This window comes from Danio aesculapii, chromosome 6 (genome assembly GCF_903798145.1).
Source record: "Danio aesculapii chromosome 6, fDanAes4.1, whole genome shotgun sequence".
Lineage (NCBI taxonomy): Eukaryota > Metazoa > Chordata > Actinopteri > Cypriniformes > Danionidae > Danio > Danio aesculapii.
In genome coordinates, this window is record NC_079440.1 from 53,322,577 (window position 1) to 53,336,070 (window position 13,494).

A 13,494-nucleotide genomic window follows, 5' to 3' on the forward strand; every position below is an offset into this window, starting at 1 on the left:
AAAGTCTTATGTAATGAAAGAAAGGGTTGCCAAATTACTCATGTCAGTGATGATCAACAAGTAATCTGGCAACCCTCAGCCTATTATATTTATAACTGGTAAAAACAAATTAATTTACTTTTTCACCCTTTCAACTCCCCTCCCCTCCCCTCATATAATATTCTTATAAATCTTAAAGTTCTTCTCATCTCATCTCATTTTCGTTTGCTTATCCAGGGCTGGGTTGCGGGGGAAGCAGTCTCAGGAGAGAACTCCAGACTTTCCTCTCCCCAGATACTTCTGTTTGGGGATGGATCCCGAGGCGTTCCCAGGCCAGCCGAGAGACATAGTCCCTCCAGTGTGTCCTGGGTCTTCCCCGAGGCCTCCTCCCGGTGGGACATGCCTGGAACAACTCCCTAGGTAGGCGTCCAGGAGGCATCCGAAACAGATGCCTGAGCCACCTCAGCTGACTTCTCTCGATGTGGAGGAGCAGCAGCTCTACTCCGAGCTCCTCCCGGGTGTCAGAGCTCCTCACCCTGTCTATAAGGGTGCGCCCTGCCATCCTGCGGAGGAAACTCATTTCGGCTGCTTGTATCCGAGATCTTGTCCTTTTGGTCATGACCCAAAGCTCATGACCATAGGTGAGAGTAGAAACGTAGATTGACCGGTAAATCAAGAGCTTTGCCTTTTGGCTCACCTCCTTTACCTCAACGGACGATACATCGACCGCATTACTGTTGCTGCTGCACCAATCTATGTCAATCTCACGTTCCATCCTTCCCCAAGATACAAAACCCCAAGATACTTGAACTCCTCCACCTGGGGTAAGGACTTTCCTCCAACCACTTTTTTCCACTGGAGCACCATGGCCTCGGACTTGGAGGTGCTGATTCTCATCCCAGCTGTGTCACACTCGGCAGCAAACCGCCAGTTCATGCTGAAGGTCCATGTTCGTTGAAGCCAACAGAACAACATTGTCTGTAAATAACTGGCTGCGCTTTGAAATTCTGTCCATAAAAATTATGAACAGAATTGATGACAAAGGACAGCTCTGCCAGAGTCCAACATGCTTTGGAAACAAGTTTGACTTATTGCCGGCAATGTGAACCAAACTCCTACTCTGTTCATACAGGGACAAGACTGCCCTTAATAGAGCACCTCTGACCCCATACTCCAAGAACACTTTCCACAGAATGCCACAAGGGACGTGGTCAAATGCCTTCTCCAAGTCCACAAAACACATGTGGACTGCTTGGGCATACTCCCATGAACCCTCGAGCACCCTGGTGAGGGCTGGTCCAGTGTACCACGGCCTGGAAGAAAACCGCAATGTTCCTCCTGGATCCTAGGTTTAACCATCGGCCGGATCCTCCTCTCCAGTACCCTGGTATAGACTTTGCTAGGGAGGTTGAGAAATGCGATTCCCCTATAGTTGGAGCACACCCTTTGGTCCCCCTTCTTAAAAATGGGAACCACCACCCCAGTTGCCCAGTCCAGAGGTACTATCCCGACCTCCATGTGACATTGTAGAGACGTGTCAGCCAAGCGCGCCCCAAAATATCCAGAGACCTAAGATGGGGTGAATCTCATCCACCCCTACTGCTTGCCACTGCGGAGCTTGCAAACTACCTCAGTGACCTTGGGTGATGGGTGAGTCCACCCCTGCATCCTCAGTCAGTTTACAGCGGAAATGGGGAGCTGTTGACCTTGACTGGGGATGTTGTTGGACAGTGGACTAACACCTATCCCCTCCTTAACTGACATGTCTTAATGTTCTTATATCAAATAAAAGTTTGTACATATAATTCATATATCCTGACAGTATATATTTGTTTGCTTGTTTGTTTGTTTAAAAAACAACAATAGTGACTGTAATAAGCTGTTAATAAGCTTATTCATTTTTACATAAACAGATCTTTGCTACCCTGGTTTGCAATAGAATATTATTTCTCCTATATTTTGACAATATGATTTTAATGTTGTTTTGGGGAAAAACAGTAAATTAATTACATTTGATGTGTTGTGTTTCCACATAACAATACACTGGTAAGTATAGGAACATGTTTATTAGTTTATTTTTTTCTGTTCACTTTTTTATTAACGCAGTTAAAAAGAATACAGTTGATGTGTAAACAGTATTCGCATATAATACACAAAATATCAATTGCAGACATCGTCAATGGAAAAAAAAGATACAAAGAGAGACTAAGAAAAAAAGAAAAAATAAAGAACACGAATATGAACTTGAGGGTAAGACATTTAAGAATTAAGAATCAAACATTTAAGAATTAAATACAGTATATAAAATAAAAAAGACATATTCTGTTTGCTTTCTTATTTTCAGATAATGAAATCTTATTTAAATAACGACAAAATTCTTGCATATAGAATTTACAAAGGAAATAAAATTACATATCTAACAAAACAAGCATTTCTTTTAAACATAAGAACATGTAACGTACTCATTTTCGTCAATATGTGCTGCAGGATTTCAATCCGTCCAAAAGATGGCAGTGGATGAACACTCAATAGCTCCAGTTCACAAGCCGACAATAGTTTACAAGATAACGGCTCTCGAGTATTATCACAGACACAGACCTTTCTCCATCTACCCATATAAGCTTGTAAAACTACTGCCAGTCATATGTAATCTAGCTTTTATGTTCCATTAAGTCTTTCTGAACATATCAAGGACACGCAGACCCAGAAAGAGTGCCATTACACAGGTCAAGAAACATTCATGGATGCGAGATCACATTATGAAGAACCCGTGTCTGTTTAAAATGACACATCGTACTGGAGCTGATGGGAAGCAGATGACAGTGCATTACTGACTGTGTGTCATAAAGCAGAGAATCAAGTCATTTAGAGACACGACTGTGTTATTAAACCTGATGCGCGCAGGATCATGGGAAAAATCACTGCGGTAGAGCTTGTTTTGTAATCACACATTCGGACTTTCTCCTTAATAATATAATTTCAGATTAAAGTATTATAAATAGTTAAATCATATTAATGACTATCAAAATAAATACACCATTGTTCATAATGCTTATGTTGTTTTGAAGTCATCATAGCTTACATATGATTTGAGATGGAATATTCATGGTAAACATGTCACATGGAAAAATCACCGACGGAAAAACAGCTCAGTTCGAGGTAGGCTTATCCCTTACACAAATTAACAATGTTTATTTTTTTGTACAAAACCCTAATGTTGTGTTTACTTAAACAATTAAGTAAAGTTGACCGAACATAACTTAAAATTTAGCATTTTGGTCCTATGACTTAAAAATACGAGTTCATTTAACTTATGCACCATGAAAATGCACAAGTGTTGTGAGATCAAAATCATCAATGATCCTTTGAAAAAAATAGGTCATTTTAAACATGTAGTCTTGATTGTAAAATTCTAATATGTGCAACCTTTTAAGTGCTTTTTTTAAAATCGGAAAACAAATGGCTTCAGGTATAATTATTCATCATAATGTGAATAAATGGCTACTTACTTTTTGTTTAAAATTTATTTCAACATTTTACACACGCATACATACATGCATATATATTGTAATAGAATGAAATGTCTGTCACCTCTTTTATGTTATCCATGAAATAATGGAAATAAAAATGTTGTTCTAATGGAACTACAGGGCACTAGAGGGCGCTGGTCAGACACCTGGAATGTATTAAAGGTGAGTAGGTGAATGAAGAAGAGATTCAGTTGTGGTAGAGGGAACGCTTTAGTACTAGGTTTGGTGAACTGAACAATTTAAGAATAGTCTACAAAACCGACAAATTAAATAAACTTAAATATGCAAGTTTTGGGAGACTCAATTACTCAATTAAATTGAGGCAACAAGTTTACGTAATTAATTTAGTTCAGTCAACTTATTAGGGTTTTCAGTGTAGTAAATTTATAATAACCATTTTTTTCGCGCTTTGACTTCCAAGTGTAGCCTATAACCACAGTTTTAAAACAAATACCATGGTAAAACTGATTGGTGTTGCCACTTTCACGCCAATACGAAAACATTTTCTCATAACATCAGACTGTATTAAGTGTTGCATGGTTATTTTGGTGTTGCCATAGTCGACCATTCTATATCTATCTTCAACCATATCTAACCATAGTTTTACCATGGTAGTTGTAGTAAAACTGTACAACTGTACAACATATGGTTGCTACAATTTTACCATCAAAGTTTTCTTGTGGAGATTTATTGGGAAAGCTTTTATTATGGTATGGTATTATCATGGTTTTGACCTCATGGGCTGCAAATAAAGGTACTTTAACCAAAACAATATTAGTATAGTATTAGTTGCTTTATTGTATATATACACGTTAAGAGTAAACTAATGTTTCAAAATAATTAAACTGCAAATATATGATAAATACAACAGGTAACACATTATAATAAAGTAATTAGTAAGTGTTAGTTAATTGATTTAAATCAACAGTGAAAAATAACCACATTTATTAGTTAGTATGCTATTACTATTTATTAGTTAAAATAAAACTGAATTTTATTAGTTATAAGTAATAAACATTTAACAATGACCATTTTTTTATTTTAGTGCATCATTTGACATTAACTTATACATTTACATCATAATTATAGTAAAGCCTTAACAGAAGATTCACAGAATTTGTCATCAATATTTCAGCATGTCACAGTCAAGGTTAACATGTGAAAATGTGAATGCTTGAAAAACATTTGGCACTGTAATGAACAACACTACATATACAATACGAATATTATTAAAAATCACTCTAAATGTTGAAATAATAAATAATTATTCACTGTATTTTGAAGTGCCCATGATATCAAAACTGTGTGTGTTCATTATCACTATATATTGAATTATTCACAATATTATATTTGCTCAACGTTTTTCAAAATATTTTAATTTGTGTTTAACACAAGAGAGAAACTCATAAATGTTTAAAACAAGTAAAGGGTGAGTAAATTATGACTTTAAAATTTAAAATGCATCTGAACTATAGTAGAAAAATAGTAGAAAAAAACAAATAAAGTCAATGGTTACAAGTTTTCAACATTTTTCAGAATATCTTCTTTTGGGTTTAACAGAAGAAATAAACTCTTAAAGGTTTGACACAAGTAAAGGGCGAGTAAATGATGACAGAATTTAACTTTTCGGTGAACTATATTAGGAAAATAGCAGGAAAAATAAATACTAAAGTCAATGGTTACAGGTTTCCAACATTTTTCAAAATATCTTCTTTTGTCTGTAACAGAAGAAATAAACTCTTAAAGGTTTGACACAAGTAAAGGGTGAGTAAATGATGACAGAATTAAAACAATTTCTGTGAACTATCCCTTAACTAACTGTGCAATAGTGTGTTTAACGTGATCTCTTTAGCCCAAAGCAACAGCTTAATCTGATTCATTGTGTCTTTTCTGAAATGATGTGTTATATAATGTCAAGCGTTTTCAGCATTTCGAAAAGTTATTCCTTAGATTTAGCTTGTTCTACCTTTTCTTTCTCTCTCCAGGTAAATCTTAAACTGCCTATAATATTGCCTATATGTACTGTATATTCAGGTCTGGGCTCTGTGCAGGCCATTTCATGACAGTCTTTGTTTCATCAGCTGTTTTACTCTCCAAATATGAATTCATTACATTAGCAGTGTATTTTGGATCACTATTATCATGCTGAAAAATAAAACTATTATAAATAATGTGCTTTCCAGTAGCAATTACATGACAAATTAAAACTTGTCTTTACTTTTCAGCACTCGCAATCCCATCAGTTCAGACAATATTGACAACAGCTCTGGCAGAAATGCAGATCAAACCAATCTCTAGTATTTTTCATTCATTTTTTCCGTCTTTCTCTAACTCTTTCTTTCATGTCTAAAACAATTAGACCCAAAAAATCCAACTAGAACCTGTGTTTTCTGGTTGTATTTTAATAAAGAGAATGAGAAGTTACTATGTAATGTCATTATACACTCACTAAAACAACAGATGTAACTGCAGGCCTAAGACTTTTGGACAGTACTGTATATTACTTTGCTATTGACATATTGAATATGGGCACATGTCTAGTTCAAGGTCTGGAGGAAAGAAATGATGTTAGTCTGGAGAAGTAATGAAGTCTGGGAGGAGCGCATTAAATCTGTGCCTCTCTCTCTTTCTCTCTTTCTCTTGCTCGGGGCAGGGCTGGAACGGGCCGGTGAGTGGATAAAGATTATGGAGCACCCGTGCTGACCGACCGACACCGACTCAGCCTCCAGAAGAGCGGCCAGAGCTGCAGGTGAAACGGCGTGTGGAGAGAAGCTGAACCGAGCTGGAGGAGGATTAGAAAAGACAAAGTTCACCATGAGGAGAGAGTGACCTTAGACCGAGGGAAATAAGAAAGTGTGACTGAAATACATTTTTAATATGGCGTGCAGAGCTCCGTGTTCTGTTGTGATTTATTTTTATACGCCGTGTTGAAGCCAATTAATATATCATTTTACTTTCAGGCAGCTATACTTAATATAAAACTAATCAAAACTCAGCAGATGGAAATTATTGAATCTTTGTTCCTGCTGGATTGTGTTAGCTCAAATTGTACCTAATGGTAACTGCAGGTTTATGGATAGCCAGATACTCTGCTAAAAAAAAAAGGAATCGTTGAGAAAGCATAAACACTGAATGGAAATTACTTACACTTACACACACTAACACCTTGGTTTTATTGGTTTATGACTGAGCACTCCATTGGCAATGTATTTTATAGTGTAAAAACTACTATTTACTGTATATCATCTTACCCAAACTGTACCCCTAAAGTAAACCCTATTCTCACAGCAAATCTGAATCAAATTTTGAATGTTAAAAGACTCTGATAAGGATGCTTTTTAAACGTTTTTGAAATACGAAGACATAGGGCATGACCTCATAAACCACTTTGAAACCCACAGGAATACAATATATATAAAATAATAAATAAATATAATTTATATTTGCACATATACACACACAGATATCCATTTTTTTTCGTGTGTGCAGACTGGTTTGGGTGATTTACAAGGACACATTACACTAAATTACATTAGCACAGAAGGCAGTGACGTTCAGCTAATTTAAATTAAGTAAATTATTTGGTCCTTAATATCAAAACAAATACCTATCAAAAAAGTCTTTAAATAACAGAAATACTACAGTGTATTCATGTTTGTGCAGGCATCAAGTGTTTTATACTGTGACAAAAGCTGGCGGATTTATATTGATCTAACTTTTTAAATTTAGTTTGAGGTAAGTACGTTTCTCCATATACCAACTCCTATAGCATGGAAAATATCTAGTTATTTTTGTTATGTTTTTTACAGTATAGCAGTTTAATGATAGTTTCAGGCTACCAATAAGGCAGCATTTCTAAAACACTGTTGGCAGAATGTGCAATAATCATTTATCCTCCACATTCAGGTCGAAAGGCCTTTCCAAAGGTGGATGTCAAATGCAAACTCATATTCAATTTTGACTCTGTTCAGGTGTAAAACGCCCACTTTTCATGATTCAGCTCCGTTACAGGTGAATAAAATAATCGAGAGTTATATAAATTAAGAAATACTGCACATTGTGGAAGTCAAATGGCTTGCACGCTTATCCCAAATAGTTGACTTTATTAGAAAACTGTTTGAAAAACTGTTGCCTTAAACTACCTAAGTTTTTAAACAAGGTGATACTCAACAGCCCTATAGCTAAATTTGCACAACATTCCATGTAGTTCTATGTTAAAGGGATAGCTCACTCAATGAAATTTTACTTGTGGACCCTTTTTACATTTCTGGGTTTCTCAGTATCAGAAGTCGTCATAGTTGGGTAAACTTAGAGCGCAACAATTTGCTCAAATAATAAAAAAAAAACTCAATGATGTTATCAAGACTCTCTGAACAATGAAAAAAAATTGTGTGAGACTGATAACTGCAGCCAGAAGAGAGAACAACATCAAATGTATTGTCCTATCCCATAGACGCTGAATTAGAAACACCTCGCACAAGTGGTAATTCATTTTTACATACAAAAATATAAATATACATAGGTTTTAAAAAAAATTGAAATATTAAAATCTTTCAAGAATTTAAGATGCTGATGACCGTTAAATGCATCATAATAAATGTGTCTGTTATGTACTTTATGGGTTTAAACCTTTATGGGTTTCTTTTTTTCTTTTGAACACAAAATAAGTTATTTTGAAAAATGTTAGAAACCTGTAATCACCAACGTCCATAGTAAGAAAAACAAACACTGTGGATGTCAATGGTTACAGGTTTTCATTTATTCATTCAATTTCCAGCTTAGTCACTAATTTATCAGGGGTCACCACAGGGGAATGAACTGCCATCTCAGCATAGTTTTACGCAACGGATGCCCTTCTAGCCACAACCCAGTACTGGGAAACACCCATACACTCTCACGTAAACACTTATACACTATGGCCAATTTAGTTTATTCAATTCACCTATAGTGCATGTGTTTGGACTGTGGGGGAAACCGGAGCAGCCGGAGGAAACCCACGTCAACACGGGGAGAATATGCAAACTCCACACAGAAATGCCAACTGGCCCAGCCAGGATTCGAACCAGCGACCTTCTTGCCGTGAGGTAACAGTGCTAACCCCTGAGCCACTGTGCCTCTCTTAGGTTTTCAGCATTTTTCAAAATATCTTCTTTTGTTTTCGTTAGAATTTTCATTTTTGGGTGAATTATCTCTTTAATTCAATTACACTGTAAAATAATATATATTAAATAATAATATAAAATAATATAAAATAAATTCTTCCTGCCTTAATTTTTTATGTGAATCAATTAAACTTTTCTAGTCATCTCAACTTACATCAAGTTAAACTCAGTATGACTTTAAACAAATAGTTGAAACCTGATTGACAAAAATATATTGTCACACCCTCGTCTCATTCCTGCAGTTCAAATCACCGCTCTCCCTCACCATCCACCACACACCACACCCGTGATCCCTCACCTGATTACTAATCACCCGCACCTGCACCTGCAATCCCCACTCACTATAAATACTCACCCCACCGCACACCCACACAAAAAAGTGAGCACCGGGACGCAGATGAAAGTGAGGACTGGGGGGGATGTGTCGAGGATAAAACTGAGAACCGAAGGGGAGTGGGGGGTGGGGGGGCACAGCGCTAATGTCCAGCATCTTCAGATTTGCTTTAGTCTTGACCAGTGCGGTTGAATGACATTTGTCCTAAAAGCACTGTACAAATATGGCGGCGCTATTGACGCTTGCTCAGGGTCCGTATGCGATATCTAGTGTATATATATCTATGCTCCAGCATTACGTCAGATAAACAGCCGTCAGTGAAAGAGACAGACTCGGATGAAGCTGAAATAAGGTCACGAGTCAAAAATGCCAAGTTTATTTGATGTATTTGTGATGGAGTTTATTCAAGCCTTTCTGACATGATGAGTCACACACAAATGTCGATTGCAATACACACACATACACACACACATATATTAGTGTTTACTGACACCATGGTGATTTATAGCGGTTAAGAATTACATAGCGATTTTACTTTCTTTATTACAAACATGCTCTGTTTTAAAAACCGCACTCCTACGTCACATTGCAGGTGAGCCTTAAAATCCCTGGGATTTGGATCCTATTTTAACGTCAGGAAATAAAAAAAAAGAGACTTATGTTTCTGTTTCTCCAATATGACAGTGGACACACTATTCCTACACACAATTCTGTCCAAACAGCTTACAAAAGTTGATTTTCCATCATAGGTTCCCTTTAAATGCAAGTTCAGCCTGTTTTAATGTGATTTTATCATATATGTTATTATCAACCAAGTCCAGCTGATCCAAACTTTTGGGATGTTTGCTGTAACTTTGACCAGCAGGATTCTTTGAAAGGATGAAAAGCACTACAACAGAAGCTGAAGTCAGACAGCTATCAAAGTCTGCAGTGCTCACCTTTCAAAAGCCTGCCTGTGATGTTTTTTTCTTTCCATTCTCTTGCTATTAATTCAACCGTAGTCTCTCTTTCTGTTTGACTGAGGATAACTTATTCCATCCCATCTGAAACGTTCTCTCTTAGAATCCCAATGTTCTGCCATGCTGAAAGAAGTCTTAGCATAATAGTTGGGCAAATAAAACGTGGCATATTGTGTACTCCTAAATCGAGGTGACAAGGATTTACACTCAATCAGAGATATCCCGGATGACTTTGAACATGGGGTTTTTATTGACAGTATATGAGCAATACTCGAAGGAACAAGATAATGATGTTAGAATAAATGTAAACGTGCAGGAGTGTCTCATAACGTATTAAAATTAATATTTATTCAATCCCTTGAGTTTGGCAGTATCTCCTCCATCTTGGTTGAATGTTTATTCATTTGATATTAATTTGTGTCATACTTTGTTTGAAGGTAATTCTCGCTATAAATAAACCATTTGCTAATTAATAGTAAGATGGTTGTAGGTATGGGTGAGATTAGGGATGTAGAATAACATCATACTTTATAAGTACTAATAAACAGCCAGTATCTTGTAGGCAGTTAGTAAGGCAGTTGTTAAAGTGACAGTTCACCCCAAAATGAAAATGTTCTCATCTTTTAGTCTCCTTCAAATTGTTTCAAACTGTTATGGATTTCTTTTAAACACAATAAGATATTTAGAAGAATGCTGAAAACTAGTAACCATTTCCTGAAGGAAAAAACTAATATTATGAAAGTCAATGCCGAGCAGACACACAACATCATAGATTTTTTGGTTTACCAGCATCTAAGGACAATGTTATTTTGACATCCAATAATGGCGTGAAATGACGTTGATATTTGGTTGATTTTAGGTTGTGTTGGAAAGTGACCAAAATCCAAGGTCGAGCCAGCATCTTAAACCAACGTCATATTGATGTCAAATACTGACATTTATTTGTCAGGTATTGCAACAAAATCCAACGTCTGATAGATGCCATAGTGGTAACATCCACACAACATCAAGCTGTAACCTCATTAGACATCATGTTTTTAGGTTGTGTTGGAAAGTAACCAAAATGTATCGTCTGTTCGACGTTGGGTTTTGATGTCAACCCGATTTTCATTTCCAAACAAAATGCAACGTCCCACGACATTGGGGTACAATGTCACTCTGACATCATGTTGACATCCTGTGCCTACTGGGTGGTTACCGGTTTTCAACATTATTAAAATATCTTCATTTATGCTTAACAGAAGGAAAAATTTTTTTGAAACAAGTAAAGAATGAGTAAATGATCACAAAATTTAATTTCTTTGATGAACTATGGAAAATAGTTGGAAAAGCAAATACTATGTAAGTCAATAGTTACAGGTTTTCAACATTTTTCAAAATATCTTTATTTGTGTTTAACAGAAGAAAGAAACTCATAAATGTATGAAACAAGTGCAAGTAAATGATGTCAGAATTTAATTTCTTTGGTCAACCATGTAGTAAAATAGCAGTGAAAACAAATACTATGCAAGTCAATGGTTACAGGTTTCCAACATTTTTCAAAATAGAAAGAAACTCATAAAGGTTTGAAACAAGTGTAAGTAAATGATGACAGAATATAAATATTTCTGTGAAAAACAGTGTAGGAAAATAATAGGAAAAACAATAAGTCGATGGTTGCAGGTTTCCAACATTTTTCCAATAACTTCTTTTGTGTTTAGCAGGAAATAGAAACTCATAAATGTTTGAAAAAAGTAAAGCGTGAGTAAATGATGACAGAATTTAATTTCTTTGAACTATGTAGTTAAATGGTATGAAAAATATATACAATGTAAGTCAATAGTTACAAGTCTCCAACATTTTTCAAACTATCTTCATTTGTGTTTAACAGAAGAAAGAAAATAATAAAGGTATAACACATGTAAAGGGTGAGTAAATTGTGACACCATTACATTTCTTTGGTGAACTATGAAGGACAATTGTAGCAAAAACAAATACAACGTTAATAGTTACAGCTTTTCAACATTTTTCTAAATATCTTCATTTGTGTTTAATAACGACAGAATTTATTATTTTTTGTGAACTATCCTTTAATATGAAGTGTTATTTTAATTTAGCTTCATGAACTAGCTTACTTTGCTTGATTTAGAATGACAGTAACATTCTTTAATTTTTTATTATGTCTTGCAGGTATAAATTAATGTACAAACCAAGCAATTCACCTGGCCAGAGGCCTCCATTGACATGAGGGCCCAGGATTATCAAAGTTAATGTGTACAGTATAATTGCATTGTTTTAGAAGTGAAAATTAGGTTTGAGAAATTACTTTAAAATGTTTTTTTCATAACCTGAAGTAGCCAATTTTTTCCTTAAAGGGTGGCTGGAGTGCTGACAATGATCAACAGAAATGTGTGGTTTTTATTTATCAGGATTGTGGCCAAGATGATGCAGGTAATCATAATGCTGAAGAAAAGGTCTTCGCCTCGTGAGAGATGTGTGTCAACAACAGCAATCTTCTCTATGTCAGTCCAGCAGGACATCTATCTCCAACTCTGATCTCCAATATTACAGGGATAGCCAGGGATTTGGTGACCCAGTGTTACAGACAATGCCTATCAGCTGGGAGAAATATTCTGATGTACAGTCCATCCGGAAAGTATTCATAGCGCTTCACTTTTTCCACATTTTTTATGTTACAGCCTTATTCCTAAATGGATTAAATTCATGTATTTCCTCAACATTCTACACACAATACCCCATAATGACAAAGTGAAAAAAGATTTTTCGAAATTGTTGCAAATTTATCACAAATAAAAAAGCTGAAAAATCACATGTACATCGGTATTCACAGCCTTTGCCGTGAAGCTCTAAATTGAGCTCAGGTACATTTGGTTTCCGCTGATCATTCTAGAGATGTTTCAGCAGCTTAATTGGAGTTCACCTGTGGTAAATTCAGTTGATTGGACATGATTTGAAAAGGCATTCACGTGCCTATATAAGGCCCCAGGGTTGACAGTGCATGTCAAAGCACAAACCAAGCATGAGGACAAAAGAAATGTCTGTAGACCTCCGAGACAGGATTGTCTCGAGGAACAGGGCTGGGTAAGGTTACAGAAAAATTTATGCTGCTCTGAAAGTTTCAATGAGCACAGTGGCCTCCATCATCCGTAAGTGGAAGATGTTTGGAACCACCAGGAGCTGGCCGGCCATCTAAGCTGAGTGATCAGGGGAGAAGGGCCTTAGTCAGGGAGCTGATCAATAACTTGATGGTCACTTTGTCTGAGCTCCAGCATTCTTCTGTGGAGAGAGGAGAACCTTACAGAAGGACAACCATCTGTGGAGCAATTCACTAATCAGGCCTGTATGGTGGAGTGGCCAGACAGAAGCCACTCCCTGCCTGGAATTTGCCAAAAGGCATGTGAAGGACTCTCAAACCATAAGAAACAGAATTCTCTGGTCTGATGAGAGTAAAATTGAACTCTTTGGAGTGAATTCCGGGCGTTACGTTTGGAGAAATCCCTACAGTGAAGCATGGTGGTGGCAGCATCATG